Raw genomic sequence first — 21,514 nt, 5'->3', positions numbered from 1 at the left:
TCAAATGATAGCACCCTTTTTTCTTGAAAGAACAATTGCTTCTACCTTTAGGATTATTTTAGTGGGTAGTTTGTACCTCTGTTTCAGCAGATATAAGTCAGACTGTGCTTGGATCATCTGTTCTTGACTAAGACAGAAATAGTGTGCAATGTTCATGCATGCTTTGCTTAAGATCTGGCCCACCAAAGTATTCAATACATACTTGATGAGCAGATATAATATGAATACTAGTCCAGGAATATTGGCTCTTTGAACTCTATGAGACCCTACTGCACACAGAGAATGTTCCCAGAATGTTCCATCACAGGCCTTACCTAAGACTTCTTTCTTATTACATTGTCCTCAGCAAGTTATATCTGTCTTTCCAGAACACTGCTCTCCTGGTCCTTAGTCACTCTATCCCCCACTGACTAGGCTGACTGGGAATATCAGAGGGGAAAATATTTTGATCCAAAAATGTTTCAAGCATATGGGAGAGAAAAATGTTTCAAGAGGAGAAGTCAAGAAAGGGTAACTGGTATCTTGAGAGCTCATATAAGTGTCCCTTCATGGCTAGACTGAGACTAACCCTCATGTATGTGGCAAAGTGTCTAAATGGATAGAAAATCATGACGTGGGGCTATTTTTGTTGTTTCTTGACACCATATTCACACATGAAGCTATAAATCTGACAACATGTAGCACTGTCCTTAGAGTGAAAGCTCAGGGCTGGGGGTGGAGAGAGCTTTCTTTCAGCTCCACTTAACTGCCCTTTGATCTCAGAGTGGAGATTCAGCTCTCAGGGAGAGAGTGCACAGGTGGCAAGATATAAACAAAACAACATTCTGGGGCCTTTGTCAGGCCTTCTGAAAACAAAGTGGAAACATGGTTGGCTCCTGGGCTGACTGGACCTTAAATAATGAGTCTGACACATAACTGAGCAGCTCACACCTTCACCCCTTCACGGGGGTCCGTGGCGGTTGGACGATGAGCCCTCGGCAAGCAGACGGGGTGGGCAGTCCATAGGTTCCTGCTGGAATTCTCTTGAATAATCTTTCAGTGGAATCACTATTATTCTTCCATACAAGACTTCGGTAACTAAAGAGGAATGTGCATCTCTACCCTGGCTTTTCCACTGTGCATTTCCTGTGTATTCTCCTGCTCTGGGGTGGGTACCCCGGGATAGCTGTGGTCGATTTAAAGAGCGAGCTTTAAAGGTCGAAAGAAAGAGTGGTCGATTTATGGTCTCTTTCAGGAGGAGGCAAGGGCACAAGGAGGAGATGGGTTTGGACACTTTTGAAATCTCTCTCCATTTTGTCACTATTGAAGGACTGAGGCTGATGCTGTTTCTTGACAACCTGTGCTGCCCCGGGCTCCATGCCCAGGTGCTTTCCTGGAGCCTCTGCCTGGGCTCCCAGGGCCTGGCAGCTGCAGTCAGGCATTGGTTCATCTGGGGCCAAGTGGTCAGAGGCAGATCAGGGGCTCGCCTCATTCACTTCCGGACCAGAAGCTTTTCACTGACTTGGGTACCCACTCGACTCCTTGCTCCTGGCCTATCCCATGTTTCTCATGAATTCCTTCAGAGCAAGAAACAGCATTTGTGTATTTTGAAAAGTCAAAGGCCAGTGTTAAATGTTCCTATGCTCTGAGACAAAGCACATTGCCTTACCCATTGTTGTGCAGGGGATGAAACCCCAGCTCTGCTGTGTGTTCATGACTCCAACCAGGCCCGTTGGGTGCCAGGCTCTCCTCTCCACCTCCACCCTGAGAAGCCCCTGAGAACCAGCAGTGGGGCTCAGCTGCAGTTAATTTTCATTTGCTGTTTGTATATAAATGCTTTTAGTACTTAAACTAAATTCAGATCAATTAAACTAATGTTGTTTGACATAATATTCCTTGTTCCAAAATCAATATCCCTTCATTTGACAGCCTTATTCTTGAATTCAGGATGTTTATTGTTCTTAAAGCTTACCTATAGACCTGGTTTTTGTCTTTAATGATATAAAACAGCTCTTCCTTGCATACTGTACTCCAGCGTGTAATGGGGTTCGAATTTCTCTGGTAAATATCTTTAATTGTACCATCATGCCTTCTAATCTCAGCAGCACATGACTGTTCTCTCTCTGTCTCCATTTGTCTCCTTAGTTTTAAATACATTCTTTTAACAGTGTCTGTTTAGAAGGAGCTGGGGTGAATGGAGGAGCCAGATGAGGATTTCAGAGCCAGTGCTCCCTCTTTGCAGAGAGCTGAGCCAACTGAGGAGAAGCCCCCGGCCTTCCAGATACTCTAGGCTATTTGACTGTGGCCACTTATCCTTTGCCAGCCCCCCATCTTCCCTTCTGCTCCCACCCCATCATCATAAAATAACATGCAGCTACTAAAACGTGCCACATTTTCTCATGTGGTCTTTCCCCCTTTGCCCTGCGGGTCTTCTTCACCCTGCCTTTGGCTCTTATAAATCTTGTTGTGTTTTCCCTGGCCTTTGTCCAGAGACAGGCCTCACTCAGCTCTGGGGAGAGCAGGCTGGGGGTCATTTATCACTTGAACAGTGGGAATGGGGGACGCAACAGTAGGTTTTTTTTTTTTTTTTTTTTTTGCCATCACTATGGCAAAGGTCTGTGCACACTCACCTAATTGGAAGAATCTGGCCCGTGTTTCTGTAATTGCTCTACCTTGATAACTTTGCCCAGGTCAGACTTGCCTGCTTCATGACAGAGAGAAGGATCTACTGAGAGTAAGGACCCTCGGTGATAAAACAGGAATAGTTTGCAATGTTTTTCTTTATTTCCAGGCAAATGTTTTCTTTAAATTAATAGTCATTGAAATGATGTAAGTTGGCATTTGTGAGAGCTTTAATCAGCCCCTGAAATACACCCGACTTTGCTCTATGACCAGCCTTCAGACAGGATGAAGCCTCATGAAACCTGAGCTGGGCTTGCTGTCTCAGCCTTCTTACTGAAAAGGGTCCTGCAGCAAAATGTGCCCAGACCCTGGGAAGGGAGAAGCTCTGCCTCGGCCCCAGCGTGCAGACGTGCACACACAGGCACACACAATCACATGACCAACACACGTGTGCATGCACACAGATGCACACACATGCAAACAGTGTGCACATGCATACAAATGCCTGCACACAAGCAATGCATGCGTGTGTACAAATAGCACACGTGCACAACACATAACACAAGCGCACATACACATACATATGCTTATTTTTTTCCTATATTATTCTTCAGAGGAGTGTAGACTGAGATCATAGAGACTTGATTGAACTCAAGAGTTCTTCAAATATTGCTGAAGCTGGAGGTAAATTGGGGGGAATAGGGGCGCCTGGGTGGCTCAGTCGGTTAAGCGTCCGACTTCGGCTCAGGTCATGATCTCGCGGTCCGTGGGTTCGAGCCCCATGTCGGGCTCTGTGCTGACAGCTCAGAGCCTGGAGCCTGTTTCAGATTCCGTGTCTCCCTCTTTCTCTGACCCTCCCCTGTTCATGCTCTCTCTCTCTCTCTCTCTCTCTCTCTCTCTCTCTCTCTCTCTCTCTGTCTCAAAAATAAATAAATGTTAAAAAAAATGGGGGGAATAAATGGTCTGTGCTACCATACTTCATTTTCTGTGAATATTGGACACAGCTTAACTTTTGTTCTATATGAAAAGGATGACCTCATCCTCTCAGGGATCAATTGTCCTCTCTCTTCTCTACTGTCTTGTTTTCCTCTGCTCCCAAATTGGTTCTTTCTCCTTTTTTTCCCCTTCTCTTTCTCTCATCCTGCCCCTCTCCTCTGCTTGCTCATAGTATCCCCTCTGGAATAATATCGTGGAAGGTCTGAACTTGGCTATAGTGAATGTTTTGTAATTTTAAATTGCATCAAACAGCGTTGGCTGACACAACCTGCAGAAGAGAGCTTTCCTGCAGTCCCTCTCTGCAGTGAGCCATGTTTCTTCCCATGAGATGCCTTCAATCATTGCCTTGACCACACCTGGCTGCATTTCACTTCCATTTCTCCTGATTCCTAGTGCTTCCAGCTGATGGCTCTGTCCCTTTGCTGAGTCCCATTCCTGTGAGGATTTAGTCCAGCTGGGAGAAAAGGCAATGCCCTGCTGCTACTTGGAGAGAAGTTTCTGAAGGACTGTCAGATTCTCATTTGGCTCCACCCTGGCAAAGCTTTCAGCAGAGGCCAAGGATGAAGGCCCTGAATCAGTCAGGAAAGGCACTGAGGGCCCAGAGCTCTTACTGTGATGTCCTAGAAAGGATCAGAAAGAGGAAAGCCTGTGAGAGTTTTCTCTGGAAATGTCCCTCACCCACCACCCCAGGAAGGAGAGCAATGGCTGCATCCTTGGCACATCACAAATGCTCGTTGATAACATCTATGTGACTCAACACTGGACATCAGCAATTTACAGGTAGTTTCTTTTTTATTGTTATTTAGACTCCACCATTTCCATGTGAGGTGGGAAGAGCTGGAATTATCATTCCCATTTCACAAATGAAGAAAATGTGGCCCCAAGTGGTGACCTGGACAAGGTCACTTAGCTAGGACATAGGGGTGCTAAGATAGGAGTCTAGGCTTCCAGTGCCTGCCCCACAGCTTACTGCAGGGCACTATGCTGTACCTCTTCTCCAAGGAACACCCCTGTGCCTGGTCTTTGCCATTCTGTTTGCTGCCCTTGGCCTAAAATACTTGAAATGGGCTTACATCTCAGAGGGCTTAATTTGTTCAGCACCAGACCTTCCCCAAGTGCTGACCAGAAGCCATTCAAGTGGCCACATGAAGAATAGTGCTTCAGTGAACAGCTGTCGCAGCTGTGTGGAAGGGAAGCCTGCAGGTCCCCAGACAGCAGATAGGGCCCCACCATGTGGTTCTTGCTTCCCAATGTAATACTTGATTTATTTTTGGTTTTAAGGCCAGTCAGTTCTGCATGGTCCTCTCAGAATCCCTGGTTTCGTTGGGTGGGGGAAGGTGATGCAACTCCTACTCACCCAACATATGCTGCGTGGAGATAAAATTAAGTGACATAGCACATACAAGGTGACCTACACCCAAGCACGGGAGACTCTTGATAAATGGAAGATTGTGTCCTTTCTAGCAGATTTGAGACTGATTCCAAAAGACAAGGTGGCAGACTAGAGAACTGGAAGGTTGAGGTGTCCAACTCTGGTTTAGGTAATCATTTTAGCCCAGAGTCACTTTATCTGGCTATTTCTAAGAATTGGCTGGATAGTTTACAGACTCTCAGAAGGACCAAAGCTTGAAAAAAGTGTAATTCTTAAAAAAAATGACTTTTGGCAATTTTGGCTATAGTATGCCAAGGGGACACTTGGTTTATCCCATTTCTCTCTGTTTGAGGAAAAATAATGTTCCCATATGGTATAGTGAATTTAGGGGAAAATATAAAGACATTAACAAATTGAAAATGTCTAAGAGAGTCTTTTAAATATTTAAAGACAAGAGGTAAAAGCAATGTATTCAACATTAATTTGAAAACAACTTACAGAGCAATTGTTAATCTATTATTGCATTCTTACCACAGACCAGTAATATAGCGGTATTTTCATCCTCACTTTGTGTATGTTAAAATCTGAGATTCAGGAAAATAAAGTGACTTGTCCAAGGCACATTGTAGTTGACAGTTTGGGACCCAGCTGTCTCAGATCCTGTCTTCTCCTGCTCTCACATAAACAACACTGAACACACAGTATTGATAAAGAGAGATGATGAAAATCCTTATAAGCCAACATCAAGCCCCCATGGATTTTCAGTGAGATTGACATTAGGATTGCTTAAAAATGAGGTTTAATTAAATATAATCCCGGGCCCAGGTTTTGGTTACACACTCAATAATTCACCATCTACCTTCGTTTTGTTGTAGGTCTTAGCATATATAGAGGCTTCTAAACAAACGTAGTGTATGAACTTTAATAAGCAGGAAGATCTTAGTAAAGGAACCAAAAGTGGTAGGTGGGGGAGATAAGGAGAAGGGAGTAGGCAATGAAACAGAAAATTTAATAAAGAGAAAGAGTGCAAATGGAACATTCTCTTAGGAATTTCCATTAAGGGCATGGTGTCTTCCCTAGTAGCCCAAGATTGCAAAATTCAAGGCCAAGTGGGCCTTTCTTTTGCATCTGTGGACCATCCTCAATCCCACTCAACGTTCCCCTTTCAATAGCTTCTCAAAGCACACTTTGCCTCTAGTACTGTTCTCCTTTAATTATACAGCCCAGTGTATTATTAAGAGAAATGCATGCCATATGTTTCTGATTCATTTAGACTTAAATCCTCAGCTCGCTGTTAGCTAAGAAAAAGGCAATATTCAGGAACTCATCTTAAGAAGCAATGTTAGCAAGAACACTCTTAAGAAACAAGTTTTGATTTTGCTGGGAAAAGTGAGAGAGTATGAACCCCAAGCGGTTTGGGTAGGATTTGGAACGCAACCACCGTCAACTGCAAAGTGAGGAGTGTATTGTGAGAAGCACGCCTTCCCCAGTCGCGACTGAGGATCAATCTTTGTCAAGCTGGAGTTAGTTAGGTCTCCAGGGAGCAAGGGGAAGTAGTAATTTAGGAGAAAAAGAGCTGTTACCTAGGGCTGCTGTTTACCTTACAGTAAATATGGGGGGATCGTGGTTAATAAAATAGTTTTATATTTTTTCCTTTCAGAAAAGAGCCATAATGTATGAAATATATTGGTATTCAGGCTTTAAAACAAAACAATAGACTTTGTGATTTAATTAACAAAAGAAGAAGAAGAAACACTGCTTCCCCTTTTCATTGTTTGCAAACATATACCATCTAATTATTAATTGGGTCTGATTTTTTTAAAAGAGTATTCGTCTTTACTGTGAACTTTTCCCCCCTTGGGCTCATTATGTTAAACGTTGCATTTAACCTACACTTTACAGGGAAAAAAAGTAATATTTCTGTTGGTTTAAACTGTCAGATTGACTCACATAATGGAGGACGGGCTAACTGAAGTGGGGGAAAGTATTTCAGTAAAAACAAACATCCCCAGGAAGGGATTAGCTCCAGCCTATTCCCAGCAACAAACCTGTGTTGCACTGATGCCTTTTGGCCTCTCCCAGGGGGAAAGTGTGGGGACAGGGCACGTGGAAAAGAGGTTGCCTTGCTGGCAGCTACCATCGTGAAGCTGTTCTGTCTTCTAATCTGATATCACTCTCATTAGAGAAACCCTGGGCAAGATGGCAAGGAACAAAGCAGCTTTTCTTTCATTTCATTATGCTGCCTCCAAATCTACCGCTTTCTATACTTTTTTTCAAAGCATGCTGCCTCACCGTGTATCTTTTCTCCTGAGTGACGATGCAAGTCGGATTCTCCCTATGGAATAAAATTTAGTGGCTTCTCTCCAGAATGTTAGATCTTAGACCTTATGAGCAATTGGCGTATGGTCAGAGCTCACTAATAGTAGCTGAATATTGTTGAGAGAATCCCTGGTGATGGAAAGAATGGTGAGAAGCAGGGTCATCACGCAGTAGGTAGTAGCGTAGACTTAATAATTAGGTAGTTGGTTCAAATCCTGGTTGCGCCACTGATTAGTCATTAGGTTAGGTCCCAGGCCATTTGTAAAGTAGGTATAAGAATGGCTATGTCAAATTGTGTAGAATTAATGAATTTATGTAAACATCAGTCCAGATACATGGCAGGCGTTGAACAGAGAGTTGTCTGCTTATTTGGGGCATTATTTAGCTCCGTACATAGCCGTGAGACAGCTTGGGTTAAAATCCTATTTAACTGCTAATTAGATGAGTCATTTAATCTTTGGAACCTTTAATTTCTCCCTGGTAAAACAGAGATATGATACATGCTCAAAGGGTTGTTGAAGTATCAAGTAAGTTTTTGTTTAAGTGTGTGTGATGATGGGTAAGACTATTGACCTCAGCCTTGTTTCTGAAAATATTCCTCAAGTATTCTTCATCTTGAAAGTATCTTCTTCAAGCAAGTTCAAAGCTTTTGGTTTATGAGATGGCATCAGTGACTGTATCTTCAGGGAAGATGAAGAAAAGTTCACCATTTACTTCAGTCAGGTACATTTTGAGGGGCCTCAGGGAAACCTCAACAACTTGGTAACAACATGAACTTCAGCACTGCCTACCCAAAACTCCCTTGCTCCTCCATTGACCTTGGCTGAAAATGAGCATCTCTTTACTGTTGCAATTGTACAGTATAGTGAATGCCAGAGTAATTGTCAACTGATGGTACTAAGAAATGATTTTTCCTACACTCTGCTAATCTTTTAAACTTTGAGCATATAATGTTGAAGATAAAGTTGCAGTAATATTTACTTTTGATAAAACTTCAGATATATTCTTGTTTTTCAAAAGTACAGTCTATGATAGTAATACTCAGTCTCTGCCTTCGTTTCTAGCCACATACTGGCTTTAACAATGAGCCATTCAGCACTAGGCCAAAATTTGTGCACCTTGAAGAACGTGTAGTACCTTTTGAATTAATGTGTAGTCAATTGCCTGAAAAAAACAAGCACTCCCTGGTTGAATATTTTATTATTACTGGTTGTGAAGATAAAGGGAGGTTTTTCTGGTACCCTAGACATCACAACATACAGGAGGCTGTCCACTGATATATTGCAGATCTTGGGCAAGTTTATTTCTCTTCCTGGCATGATTTGCTGGCATGAAAGACAAGGGGATGGTTTAGATGCCAGAACCGCTAACCCCGAACTCTATTCTCATCAAGCATTCTCAGTGTTCCCTCCACTCAGCACTGTGGGTACAGTGCAGATCCAGGAGGCCGTGCTCCTAGGAAGACTGCTAGCTCTTTATTTTTCATCAAAATGCTGAGAGCTAGGTTCTCACATAAGTGAAAAACCTGAAGCCATTAGAAAAAGAGAGGAAAGATGAACTTTCCTAACGATGAAGCATCGACATAGATATATGTTCCTAAGGAATAGCCCAATTCTAGGACTATAGCATGTCAGTGAAAATATAAATAAAAAAAAAATCTCATTTTGAAGAAGAACCTAGATGGAAAAATATATGAGGCAATGAGCAGTGACAAGAAGTGGCGCAGAGAATCAGTGCTGCATATATTTCCTGTTCCTTTATCGAAGAAAATGATATGGAAGAATTGGCCATTTATTGATCTCTATGTTCCAAGCCATTACTAAGTATCTGACGTACATTTCCTATTGACTGCTCATTATGACACTGCCAGATGTGTATTAAAACATGCTCTTTATTGATGGGAGAGCCAAGGTTCAGACTGATAAAAATGCATGCTAAGGTCATGTAAAAGTAGAGCTCAAATGTTGGTTGCTGACCCTGGAGTCAGAGTCTGGGTGTGCATGCTAGATCCACCTTTAATTCATTCCGTGCTCTCAGGCAGTTTTTTCATCTGCAAAATGTGGATGGTGATAGTGAGCATGGCTGAGGGTTTAACTCCCTTTTTCCTTAGGTAGTTTTTGGAAAATTCTCTGTGTATAGGTTGGCCAAGAAACCCAAATAATCTGAATATATGTATATTAGAGAAGCTGGTCTGGGACTCATACATCATGTGAACTCAGGAGTGGAAACATTAGGCCATGGGACTTAGCCACTTTCCACCTCAAACTCATAAAAACCTTGATGCCTATGGGGGTCTTGAATCTGTGATGCAGATGAAAATCCTTAGGAAATTCTGTGAGAGCATTGCTCCTAATACCTACAAATGTTGTCTCACATGTATTCTGGGGTTCTGAGCTTCTGGACGAAGGGGAGTCTTTTCCCTTAGGGAGAACGCTGCTCATGATGGTTCTCTGCCTGTATTAGTAATGCAGGATGCAGGCAGAACAGTGGGCAGCTAGTCGGCTGCTTTCTCTCTCCACACAGAGTTCCTGCTGGCTGAACTAGAATTAGGACAAAAAAAAATGTCTGCAAACAGCCATCTGTCATGAGTCGGAGAAGAAAGGGATCTGATTAGAAGAAACAAGTGGTGGCTTTTGTGTGTGTCTCCTACATCAGTATTTCTTCTGAGGCAGGGAGAATTGCAGCCCGGGAAATGAATAATGTTGAATTTACTACAAGTTTACCTGAGATTAAGGGTGAGTTGGATATAGCTAGCATCTTTTGTCCCAATATTGACTTAGTCTCGTTGTCACAAATCAGCTATTGATTTTTGAGGCCCCCATTAGTCTCAGGGAAGAGAGTTAATCCTTCTTTCATGTTTGTTTATATACCATATTTGGCTGGAGCTCAGGATGCACTTTTCACCTTGATCTGCAAGTAAAGAGGCAAACACATGACCTCAGTACTAGAAGCCACCCTGGCTGGTCACTCTCCACTGTTTGTTTAATTTCTCTCTGACTTCTGCCTGCCTCCTAATCCTAGGTATTCGGACATGTTACAAAAAGAAAGAGACCCCAAGATCAAAGCACTCATCATGATTTTACTAGGGAGCACCTCTGAAAGCATTTGTAGTCCTGTGTGAATGGTAGTGTTGTGACCTCTAGAAAATACTTTGCTCTCCAAATTGGGGCTAACAGATTTATCACTCGCCAGGCCCAGGCCCTCCAGGTCAGTCTAAGGTTATTTTTGTGTATTGTGTGCAAAGGCATGGTAGGTCTATTACGGAAGCCTGAATAGCAAATATTTAGAACATGCTTTAGAGATGAAAGAAACTTTTGAAAACACAGTTTTGATTTTAGAACTCCCTATTAAAATGTTATTGTCATCTTCTTGGGATCATTGTCCCTGGACAGCTTTCTCTGTGAGCCACCAGCAATGGTGCAGTTTGATAGTGGGTGCTTTTGTCTTTTGCTCTGTGAAATTTGTTCCTTTCTGTGGAAGACTAAACCAGATTCAAAAGGAATTCTGGAGGACAGTCAGACTGTTTTTATTTGATTAGTTGTATGAAGTATATTTCAATAAAGAGGGAGTATCAACATATGCAGTATAAAATAGTGTTCTATTCTGATTTTATTGAAAGGGCAATGATTTTAATATTTTGGGGGGCATTTCTGTTCAAATATGCAAAGTAAGGAATTGACAGGCAACATAGTGCAGCAGTTTAAAACACAAAATATCATAGACTTGATTCAAATCCTGACTCATTATCTGTGTGAACTTGGGTAAATTATTTTACCTCCTTAAACCTTAATTTCACAATCTATAAGTGGGAGTAATGTTGGAATTGAACTCACAGGGTTGTTAGGAGGACAAAAATAACTATATGTAAGGTACTTAGCATTATGCCTTACACATCAATAAAGGGTAATATTATTATTATTATTATTATTATTATTATTATTATTATTATTATTATTCAATCTCCAAGACCTCCATTTAACTCCTTACAAATGACTATGACTTTTACTTTACAAAGGAGATTGAAGTCTACTTTTTTTTTCACCTCAAAACATTTTCATATACCGAATCAATTTTGAAGAGTGTTGAATATTTGGTGGGTACTTCCTTTGCACCAGGCTCTGTTCTAAGCCCTTTATGCATGAAGCTCATTCACTATCTACAATGACCACATGTCATCTCCCTGTCACTTACAAGAAAATTGAGGCCCAGCAAGCTTAATAATTTGCCCAATGTCATATTGCTAGAATATGAACAAAATGATCTACCTCCACATCATATCTTCCCAACTTCTGTGCTATCCTGCTTCTCTTCAATGCGTTAGATTTTCAGTTCTATGCATGATTCTCTTGCATGTTCATTTTTTTCCCTTTCCACTATTACTTTGACATCTTTCTCAAAGAATGCCTAGGTTTCTCTCAAATTAGATGAATGAGTAAATGAATTAATGAGCAAATAAAAAGTCTTCATTACTCACTTCTAAAATCCTTACGGTTGAGTTTTTCCACTGCCTCTGAAACTCCCCTATCGAAGGTCACAGTTAAATGGGAAAATGACTGTACAAGAACAAGAAAGTAGGTAATCATTCTGGAATCTGTTGCAATAGTCCAAGTGAGAGAAGTTGGTAGCTAGCACTGGAGTGCTAGTAATGAAGATAGAAAATATCAGATTATTTTTGAGGATATTTTAGACATAAAATTGACTATTCCCTGAATGATCTAATGTAGGAGGTGAGGTAAAGGGAAGAATAATAGATGGTTTCTAGGTTTTGATTTGATAATTGGTAGATGATATTGTTGTTAATAGAGAAGAGGGTACTCGGAGCAGGTTTGGGAAAAATATACGGAAATTCAGTGGACAATTTTTTTTTTCTGGATTAGTGTTGTAAGGTGGAGATGTCAAAGGATTATAAGAGTCAGGAGCTCAGAGAAGAACTGTTGGCATGAAAATGATATGTGAAGCCATAGGTGTGAACACTTAGGGAGAGAATATAGACAGAAGAGAGAAGCAGCCCAGGAAAGAGTGCTATCATTTAGGGGCTGAGCAGAGAAGATGGTAAAAAGGATAATAAAAAGGAATAGACAATGATGTAGGAATAAAATGAGGAATGTGGTATTACTGGAAATTATGTGCGCACCTCTTGAGGTTTTCAAAGTCAGTCCTACTGGTGAAAACTTCTGTACTTCTACATACCCTGCCTCCACTGCCTGAAAGTCATTCCTCAATTTCTCTGACTGACAAATTCCTACTCTTCCTTTAAGACTTAGCTCAGTTCCTGGGGAGGCCTTCTCTGGTTACTCACCTCCTGCTTCCTAGACGGGCAATCTGCACAGCACTGTGCCCCTACCTCTACCTTAGCCCCCAAAACTTGGCACTTAGGATTGCATGATCTAACTGTCTTATAAACTTTGGTTCCACTGAGGTAAGCTCCTTGGGGGCAGTCGCTTAGTCTTTTATTTCTGAATCCCTAGCAACCAACGCAGTAACTGGAAAATTAAGTATTTAACTGTTGTTGGTTGAAAAAAATGTATAAATGACTTTCTTTTGAGCTCCAGGATTTAACATCAAGCCATTTAATTTCTAGTAGAGAGCTCCACCTAGAAGCTCAACATTAAGTTCTACCAGGAGTTCAAATTCTGCATATCTTAAATTGATATTAGTCGCTTCCCTTAAGACCTTCTTCTATGTCTATTTATGATACCAATATTCTCACATCCTTCAACCAGAAACAAGAAATCACTTTTGACTCTTCTCTCTTTATAGCCAGACAGACCCTATTCCTTTCTGTTTTCCCTCCATATCTCTTGAATCTGTATCTTATTTCTTTCCCCTAGTTAGCATCTTGCCCAAGGTTACTGAGCTATTCAGATACAGAGCCAGGATTGGAATCCATTCCATCTGACTCACTAAGTAATATCACCTTTCTGGCTTATGCTTGGTTAACTGCAATCCTTTGATAATATGAGAGGCAATTCCAAAGAATATAACTTGTAAATTTCTGGAACATGTTGGGAAGGAAAATACTCCATGGACTTTTGTTTTGTCTTATGTCTGAAACATAAACCAGCTATTTTACGAGGCATTGACAGAGAAATAGATGGATGGACTGGTTTATTTTCCTCAATAGGATGCAATTTGATGACTGCCTACGGATATAAAAGTTTATAAATATAGTAAAGTATTTGTATCTAGAATATTTCTGTTAAAAATCATCAACTGCATTAACTAGGACATCTTACTTTCACTCCCAAAATTCTATTCTGCTTAGTTTTGATGTCTTCTTCTAAGACTAATTTCCTTCCTAGGCTCTCATCTTAGCCACAGGCTAAACTTTATCTGAATTTTTATACATTTTTGTCTTAATCCTGAGTGACACCTAGGAATGTTTGCTGAAAAAAAATGAATAAATAATTGAGTGTACGTAATGCTTAGTGAGTGAATATGTAAATATGTATGCACGATACTACCAATTAGGTGATTGATTTTTTTCTTCTTTCTTACCATATGTCTGTCAAGTAAAGAAGGAGAGGAAGTTACCCTATCACATTGTGACACTGTGTCACCGCTAATAGCTGCACCATCTCCAAAATCATGAGTTCTCATATGCTTTTTTCTGTCCTGTACATCAACTGATTTTGCACCATACCATTAAATTCATTGGTTCCACCAGTTTATGTGATCCCCAACTTTCAAAAATCCATAGCTTAGGTTTCTACTTCAGCCTAATTAAAGTTACTGGATGGGAATTCTTGCTATAAACACTATAAGAACTGTTCTAAATATTTGAAATGACTGTATCAGACAATGCACACAGGAAATGCAATACTATGATTCATTCAAGATTATCCGGTTGATACGAGAACTTGGTGCATGGAGGATAAACTCAAACACAGCATGGTGGTCTCACTGAGATGAAAGGGAAAATAAAATAGCTTGGAGAGACTGAGGTGGCTGGAATTTGTGGAGCAGATTGCCCGAAATGGTAAAGGCTAAACAAGCAAACTCCTATTGAGTAAACTGGTTTACCCCAAAACTCCTATGGTGAAGCCCACACTCCCAACATGGTGATATTTGGAAGTCCTGACATCAGATACTCTAAGTACCTCAATGTTGTTCTCCTATTAAAAAATCATTTTCAGTATTCTAGATCCTTTTCATATTTATATGAATTTTAGAATCACGTCCTCAATATCTCCAACTAAAGAAAATCTTGCTGACATTTTGGTTGAGATTGCATTGAATGCATAGCTCATCTTGAAATTTTACATCTGCCAAGTCGAATCTTCCAATTCAGTATAATGTTATATCTTGTCATTTACTCAGGCCTTCTTTCTTCTGGAAATGATTTGTAGCTTTCAGTGTAGATGTCCTGATATGTGATATCTGGGATCTTGTTTAGGAAATCCATGAGAAACCTATAGCTAACATCATGTTTAATTGTGAAACACTGAACACTTCCTTCCTACAACCAGATATAAGGTAAGGGAGGTAAGGGTGTCTCCAGTGATCAACTCGGTCTACTCAGAACTTTACTGGAGACCCTAGCTAGTATAATTAAGTCAAGGGAGATAAATAAGAGGCAAATGGAAAGGAAAAAGCAAAACTGTATTTCTTTCACAGAAAATATGATCATGTATTTAAAAGATTTTAAAGAATCTCCCCAAAACAAACAAACAAACAAACAAAAAAACCAAACACCCTACTCAAACAAATAAACAACATCTCAGGATACAGAAGCAACATATAAAAATAGTTTTATTTATGTATACTAGAAAACGAATTGGGAAATTAAAAATTAAAAATACCACTCACAATAGTATCAGAAACATGAAATACTTAGGTATAAATTTAACAAAATATGTGTAAGACCTCTACACTGAAAGCTACAAATCATTGCCAAAAGAAAGAAGACCTGAGTAAATGACAAGATATAACATTATACTGAATTGGAAGATTCGAATTGGCAGATGTAAAATTTCCTCAAGATGAGCTATACATTCAATGCAATCTCAGCAAAAATCCCAGCAAGATTTTCCTGTCTTTGAAGGTATTGAGGACTTGATTCTAAAATTCATACAAATATGGAAAGTATCTTGAATACTGAAAATGATTTTTTAATAGGAGACCAACATTGAGGTACCTAGAGTATCTGATGTCAGGGCTTCCTGTAAAGCCCTAGTGATCAGAACAGAGTGAGCCTGGAGTAAGGATAAACAAATGGGACTGTGGAACTTGATACTCATCTCCAACTCAGACCTCTCCTTTGAGCTCCACAATATATGTTAATGACTATTTTACATCTCTTCTTGAAGGTCTTAAAGACATCCTAAGGTTGATATATCTGAAATCCAATCCGTTATCTTTTTCCCTAAACCTGATCCTTTCATTCTGTTCTCCAGCTCCTTCATTTGCAATTCCTCCACAGTTGTGCAAACCAGACACTTAAGAGTAATCCTTAAGCCCTCCCTCCTCCCTCCACATCGCTGATGCCTTACTAGGGACTTTCAGCCTTATCTCCTAAATGTATTTTCACTACAACCACTTTTCTCTATTTCCACCATTCTATTCTAGTGTCTGTTGCCTGGACTTATGTGAAAGTTTCCTAAACTAATAACCCACATCTATTCTTAACTACATCCACAGTATATTTTTGAAGTGAAAATTTTATCATGTTAAACCCTGCTTAATGTATTTCAATGTTTCAATGAATGAGTTTAGGAGAAAGATAAATTATAAGGATTTTGAGATTTTACCTGGTCTAGTCCCTACTTGCCTCCCTAGCATCATCTTGCATCTGTCTCTTGCTTTCTTAGAGAGTAGTGCTTATTTTTTGTTTTTGTGCAGAGGAATACTAGCGCTCTTAATATAGTGGCTAACTGAATGAACAAAGGCATTGCATAACCTAACAGTACTAAAAGCAAACATATAATCATCTTCCTATTTCCTACTGAAATTTGGCCATGAGTTGTCATTCAATCTGAAGTTCTATCTTTTTGGACAACTGGGATAGTCAGGTTACAGATGTGTGCACATGCTACAAAGTGATAAGCGTTTTATGGTTTCTTCCAAAAGTCAATGCATTATTTTTGTGTTTTTAATATACATTATGTGTTTCTATTTAGCTACCACTGTGTGAAATTGAGAATGGAAATATTTACCTTAAAAGCATTTTTCAGCATGTGCTCCTCTGTCCATCACAGAGTTTAAAGGTCATGCAAATGTAGAGTTTTGGGATGACAGGTGAACAGTGTGTTACCTTATACTCAGTGTTTCAGAAGAGAGTTCTCAACTTATCAGTCACAACACATATAACAGAAGACATGTATCACACATTTCCATGGGATGCACCAGAGGCTATGTGCAATTTCCTAAGTACTAATTAAAACTCCACCCATTTCTCTCTCTTTCAGAAAGAATATTGTAAGCAAGCGAGTGAGAATTACATTATATGGGGAATAATCTTGTATCTGATTTATAGTGTTCTAAAATTACATCATTCACAAATTTCAGACTTTACCTACCATTAATAACAAACTACTTGTAGTGCATCCTACCAGTACACTGGGCACGGGGATGCATTATGACACTGAGGTATACAAACTACTTTTTTGCAAGGTAATATTTAAGTCTTGCACCATCACTGTGCTCTAGCCTAAATGAATATAGCAATAACCATGCTGACTACTAGAGGGTAAATTACGCAGAAATTTATATGCCAACATTAAAATATGCCTTTACATAAAAACATTTCTCTACTGGATGTGTCTGTATACCCAAATATCCATGCATGTCCCCAATAATGTTGCTTGTAAATTCCTTACCCACAAATATTGGAGAGTAGAGGTCATGGAGTTCTTGTTAATAATATATATTTTTAAACAGTTATAAGATTGGAGAAGGTAATATCCTCAGGGCTTATGTGGAGGCTGTATGCTGTGGTTAAATTCATTAGTGACTCTGTATATGGAGGAGTTAATGGGAGGTTGTAGGCTCCAAAAGGTTAGCTGGTTTCCTCTCCACTCCATTGCTGTCCCATTTCTCTTTGTCATCCCTGATGGTCAATGCCTGTGAGAAAAGCTGAGCATTTATTCTCCTAACTCCTGTAGCAATGTCTTCTATGGCATCATGTAGCCTTCTCTTGAAACCTGGAACCCAGAGTTTTCTACAGGAGTATTATTTATAATCTTTAATTATATTTGGTTATAATCTTTAATTAGTTATAAATCTTTAATCTCAAGAAAGCCTTTCGAAAAATATGTTAAATCTGACTTTAGACTACTTCCACACCAGATCCTAGTTCTGACTCCTGGGCCATACTCAACAAACCTCCTCAATAACCTGCTTCTTCCTATGATATTTCTTTGTCAGTTTTCTTGTCTTTAATTTTCATTTTTTCCTGCTTAGCACGTCAGTTCCATCAACTAGTTTCCATGGGAAATGTTTCTCTAACCTCTCAAACAATGTCCTCAGAAAGTAGGATCCCCAAGATAGAAGGTGGTGTTCCAGGTGGATACCATTTGTAACTTCTTTCTTCCTTCCTTTCTTTCTTTCTTTCTTTCTTTCTTTCTTTCTTTCTTTCTTTCTTTCTTTCTTTCTTTTTCTTTCTTCTTTCTTCTTCTTTTTTTTTTTTTTTTTTTTTTTTTTTTTTTTTTTTTTTTTTTTACCATTCAGGGGATTCCTAAGGAAGCGTCATGCAAACTGAGCCAGATGGTGAGGGGAAGGTATGCAGGTAGAGGGAGTGCTTGTGGCAGAGCACAGCATCATGAAAGTTCGTGGCATCACAAGAAAATCAGCATGGCTGCCTAGTGGAGTGTGTTATGCTAAGGAGTTTGGTAATTTTCCTTCAGATTCCCCAGAGCTTTCAAAGGATTCTAAACAGAGCCACTGCACAGTATGATTCACATTTTAGCATATCTCCTTGGTGTTAGCTGCAAAGTTTGCAAGGAATAAAATTTGTTCAGGAAAACGAGTTAGGAGATTCGTCCAAGTAAAAAGGATTTGATAAAAGCAGAGATGGATCCTAGGGATGTTTTATTTTACGACAAGAGTAGATAAATAATTAGAGGCTGCTTCTAAAATATACACCTTTAAGAGCACACTTGGAGTCTAGGTCCCACACTAATTCTATGGAAACACACCTATTTCCCCCATAATGGTTCAGAAGCAGACTTGCTCCACTCGGTGGGCCATGTTGTACTTTAGGCTAAATTTATCTTGAGATTTCCTTGTCCTGAGCATTTCTACCATGTTTTTAGCATGTTTCTTTCTGCACTCTTTCTGCAGGCCACAGCAGTCAAGATGTCATCCTTCCTTCATCTTGCCTCACGGAGAAAAAGGGAGGCAGCTTTTAGCAAAAAAAAGAAATAAACAAAAAAAAACAGGCCAGCTCTACTGATAGACAATCCTGGATTCATAACTTAGCTCTGCTACCAACTACTTTTATAATTCTAGACAAGTTTACCTTCCTGACATTCGATTTTGTTACCTGTAAAAAATATTCAGAAGTCCTTTGAAGTGATAGATATAGATATAGATATATAGAGATATATATATCTCTCTCTATACACACACACACACACACATATATATATATATATCTCCAAAGGAGTGATATATATTTATATATACATAAATTATATATTTATATAAATATTATATATAATATAATTTATACATAAATTATATATTTATATAAATATTATATATAATATAATTTATACATAAATTATATAAAATATGTTTATATAATTTATGTATATAAAATTATATATAAACATATTTTATATAATTTATGTGTGTAACATATAATTTATATATACACACACACACACATATAAATAAACAATGCTTGACATACACTACACAGTCACAGGAGCAAGTCAAAAATATTCACACCGAGGCATAGATTTAAAATTTTTAAGGATTTAGGAGAACGATGAGGTAGAGACATCATTGATGGCATTTGTGTCACATCACACTTCAAAAATAAACATTCAAATGGTCTCTGCCAGCTCAACTCCCTGGGGTAAAGAGATTGGCAATGATTGCTCCAATGGTGGACACCTCATGGGACACTGAGTGGGAAAAGAAAACCCACTAAAATATGAAGCTTCAGGAACCTGGAAGTTGCTGAGGGAAGTAGTGTGTCATCTCTGGGGAGTGCTGTGGTCTCACGGTTCTGGTTTTGTCTCTTGAGAGTGATGTGGTCTTTGCTTCCATGGTACAGGATGAGGGTGACCCAGGGTATGTTTATTCCAACAAAATGCTAATTTCCATGGTCCGTCTCTCCATGACTACTCCATTCCCAAATCAAGAGACACAGTGTATCCTCTGAATGAATTGTATTTGGTTCAGCTATGAATTATTTAAACCTCCCAGCCTTGGGTTAGAATGTGTAGGGGATGAAGTAGATGGCAAAGCTTGGGACCAGTGTTTCACAGAAGTGTTATCTGGCTTCTTGCCAGACCCCAGTGCCTGATGACTTATGAGTGACACTTTTATCTTGAAGTGCAGAACTGAGCCTGATGGAAAGATTAACTGGGTTACATTCAGCTCAGGAATGTTTTAAAGCCTAAATAAGCTGGACAATCCCTTTTGCATGGACTTGGTGCTGGCTCAGCAGCTTGATTTCTACCTCTGCTGTCACCTGGTCCTTCTGTTCTTCTGTTGGAAGAAACTTTGGGGGAAGGCTAGGCTTCCTGAGTCCTACACTGTATTATATTAGCAGGTTGTCAATGTCTCACCACCTTTCCTGCAAAACGGGTACTGTTACAGAATTTGCAGACTGCACCGCCATTTCATGGATTGTTGGTACCCTCAGCAAAGCCTGCTTTTTTTTTTCACACTTTCTCACATAGGGCAGACTGGAGAAGCCATCCCAGGGAAGGTCACACAGGGTAGGTGTAGATTTTGGATGTTTGAAAGGCAAGTACTCATGTCTTGAGCTCCTCTTCTGTATCACTGTGATTTTATGTGCTAAGGGACAGGAAACACAGGAGATGTCAGCCACTTTCTGTTCTATGAAGAGAGCATAGGACCTGCTTAGCACACAGCTAAATAATGGGACGATGGTCAGCTGGGCAAACACCATGATCTACCTACCCACCCAAGATTCTGCTCTGGCAGGACTCCTCTTAGAAGTGAATCTGCAAGGTTAACCTCTCCTACATTAATTTTAAATGCTAGGGATTTCCTTTTACATCCACTGTGGATTGATTCTACATGAACATCAAACCATTCTTGAGAAAACAAACTCCGTATTTTATAAACACATGAATATGTGGATACCATTCAGGGTATGATTTTATTTTATCTAAAAGATGCCTCCTTCAAATCTCAAAATGTGTCCAATAGTGGCTTATTGGCCACATATGTGCCCACTGTGTCCAGCTCTCATAATTACATTTATTGGCCCACTTGGGTAGTGAATGATTTGTGAGTGCCTACTAGCACCCAGGATTGTATAAGTGGGGATATCAAGTAGAGGATAGCAAGGGACATATGATCATGTGTTTATCTAATCTCTAGAATATCAATGCCTTGAAATCAAAGGATTCTTTTTATTTTGTGTGCCTAATTCATTCTTTTATATCTTCTTTTTGTGTGCCTAATTCATTCCTTTATATCTTCCATGTAAAAGACATTGAGCAAAGGGTGTCTGAAGGGTGAGTGAATGGATAAATGGAGGGGCAACCCTACTGAAGGAAAAGAGTATACATCTTTCTCTTTTAAACAGATCAGATAACTATTCAGGGGGTCTTGGGTAGGATAAGCAATTGCTGTGAGGTTCTCCACATTCTGAATAGTAAAAGAATAGGGCAGTACAGAATGAATCTCTTCTCTGCATAGGTATTCAAAGTTTAAGGATATAAATGAAATAGTAGTCTTGTGTGTATGGAGGTGGCTATATACATTAGTCATGTAAATAAAATTCAGAATACCATTCAAATAAATGAACCATGACTTCCACAAAAATATGGTAATGAACAAAGATGGGCAGTTTTTCTATTCATCTGAATACCCAACATTTTTAAGCCAACTATTAAATACATAAATGCAGGTAAGTTTGGATTACCCCATGTTCCATACCCAGAGATCTCTGGAACTGGCAAGTGACTACAATACTCCTGTAAAGACTTATGAACCCTTAGAAAAATATACAAAATGCATACTTTGTGAAATAACTTTCATTAATAATATAATAAAATGCCTGATGATATAACTCTCAAC

The 21,514-nt window shown here is 39.5% G+C and overlaps 1 long non-coding RNA gene across 3 annotated transcripts in view; it reads left to right on the top strand.

The window, feature by feature from the left end:
- LOC123384603 overlaps positions 1–21,514 on the top strand; it is an 83,066-nt gene that overhangs the window by 13,459 nt on the left and 48,093 nt on the right. For 2 of the 3 annotated variants that reach the window (XR_006595946.1, XR_006595947.1), the window contains exon 2: positions 3,991–4,377. The exons of the other annotated variant lie outside the window; for it this stretch is intronic. This is a non-coding gene — a long non-coding RNA (uncharacterized LOC123384603). The remainder of the gene's footprint in view (positions 1–3,990; positions 4,378–21,514) is intronic. 3 annotated transcript variants of the gene reach the window in all.

This window comes from Felis catus, chromosome A3 (assembly GCF_018350175.1).
Source record: "Felis catus isolate Fca126 chromosome A3, F.catus_Fca126_mat1.0, whole genome shotgun sequence".
Lineage (NCBI taxonomy): Eukaryota > Metazoa > Chordata > Mammalia > Carnivora > Felidae > Felis > Felis catus.
The sequence above is the reverse complement of the archived record's forward strand: the minus strand, read 5'-3'. Positions and strand labels throughout refer to the sequence as shown.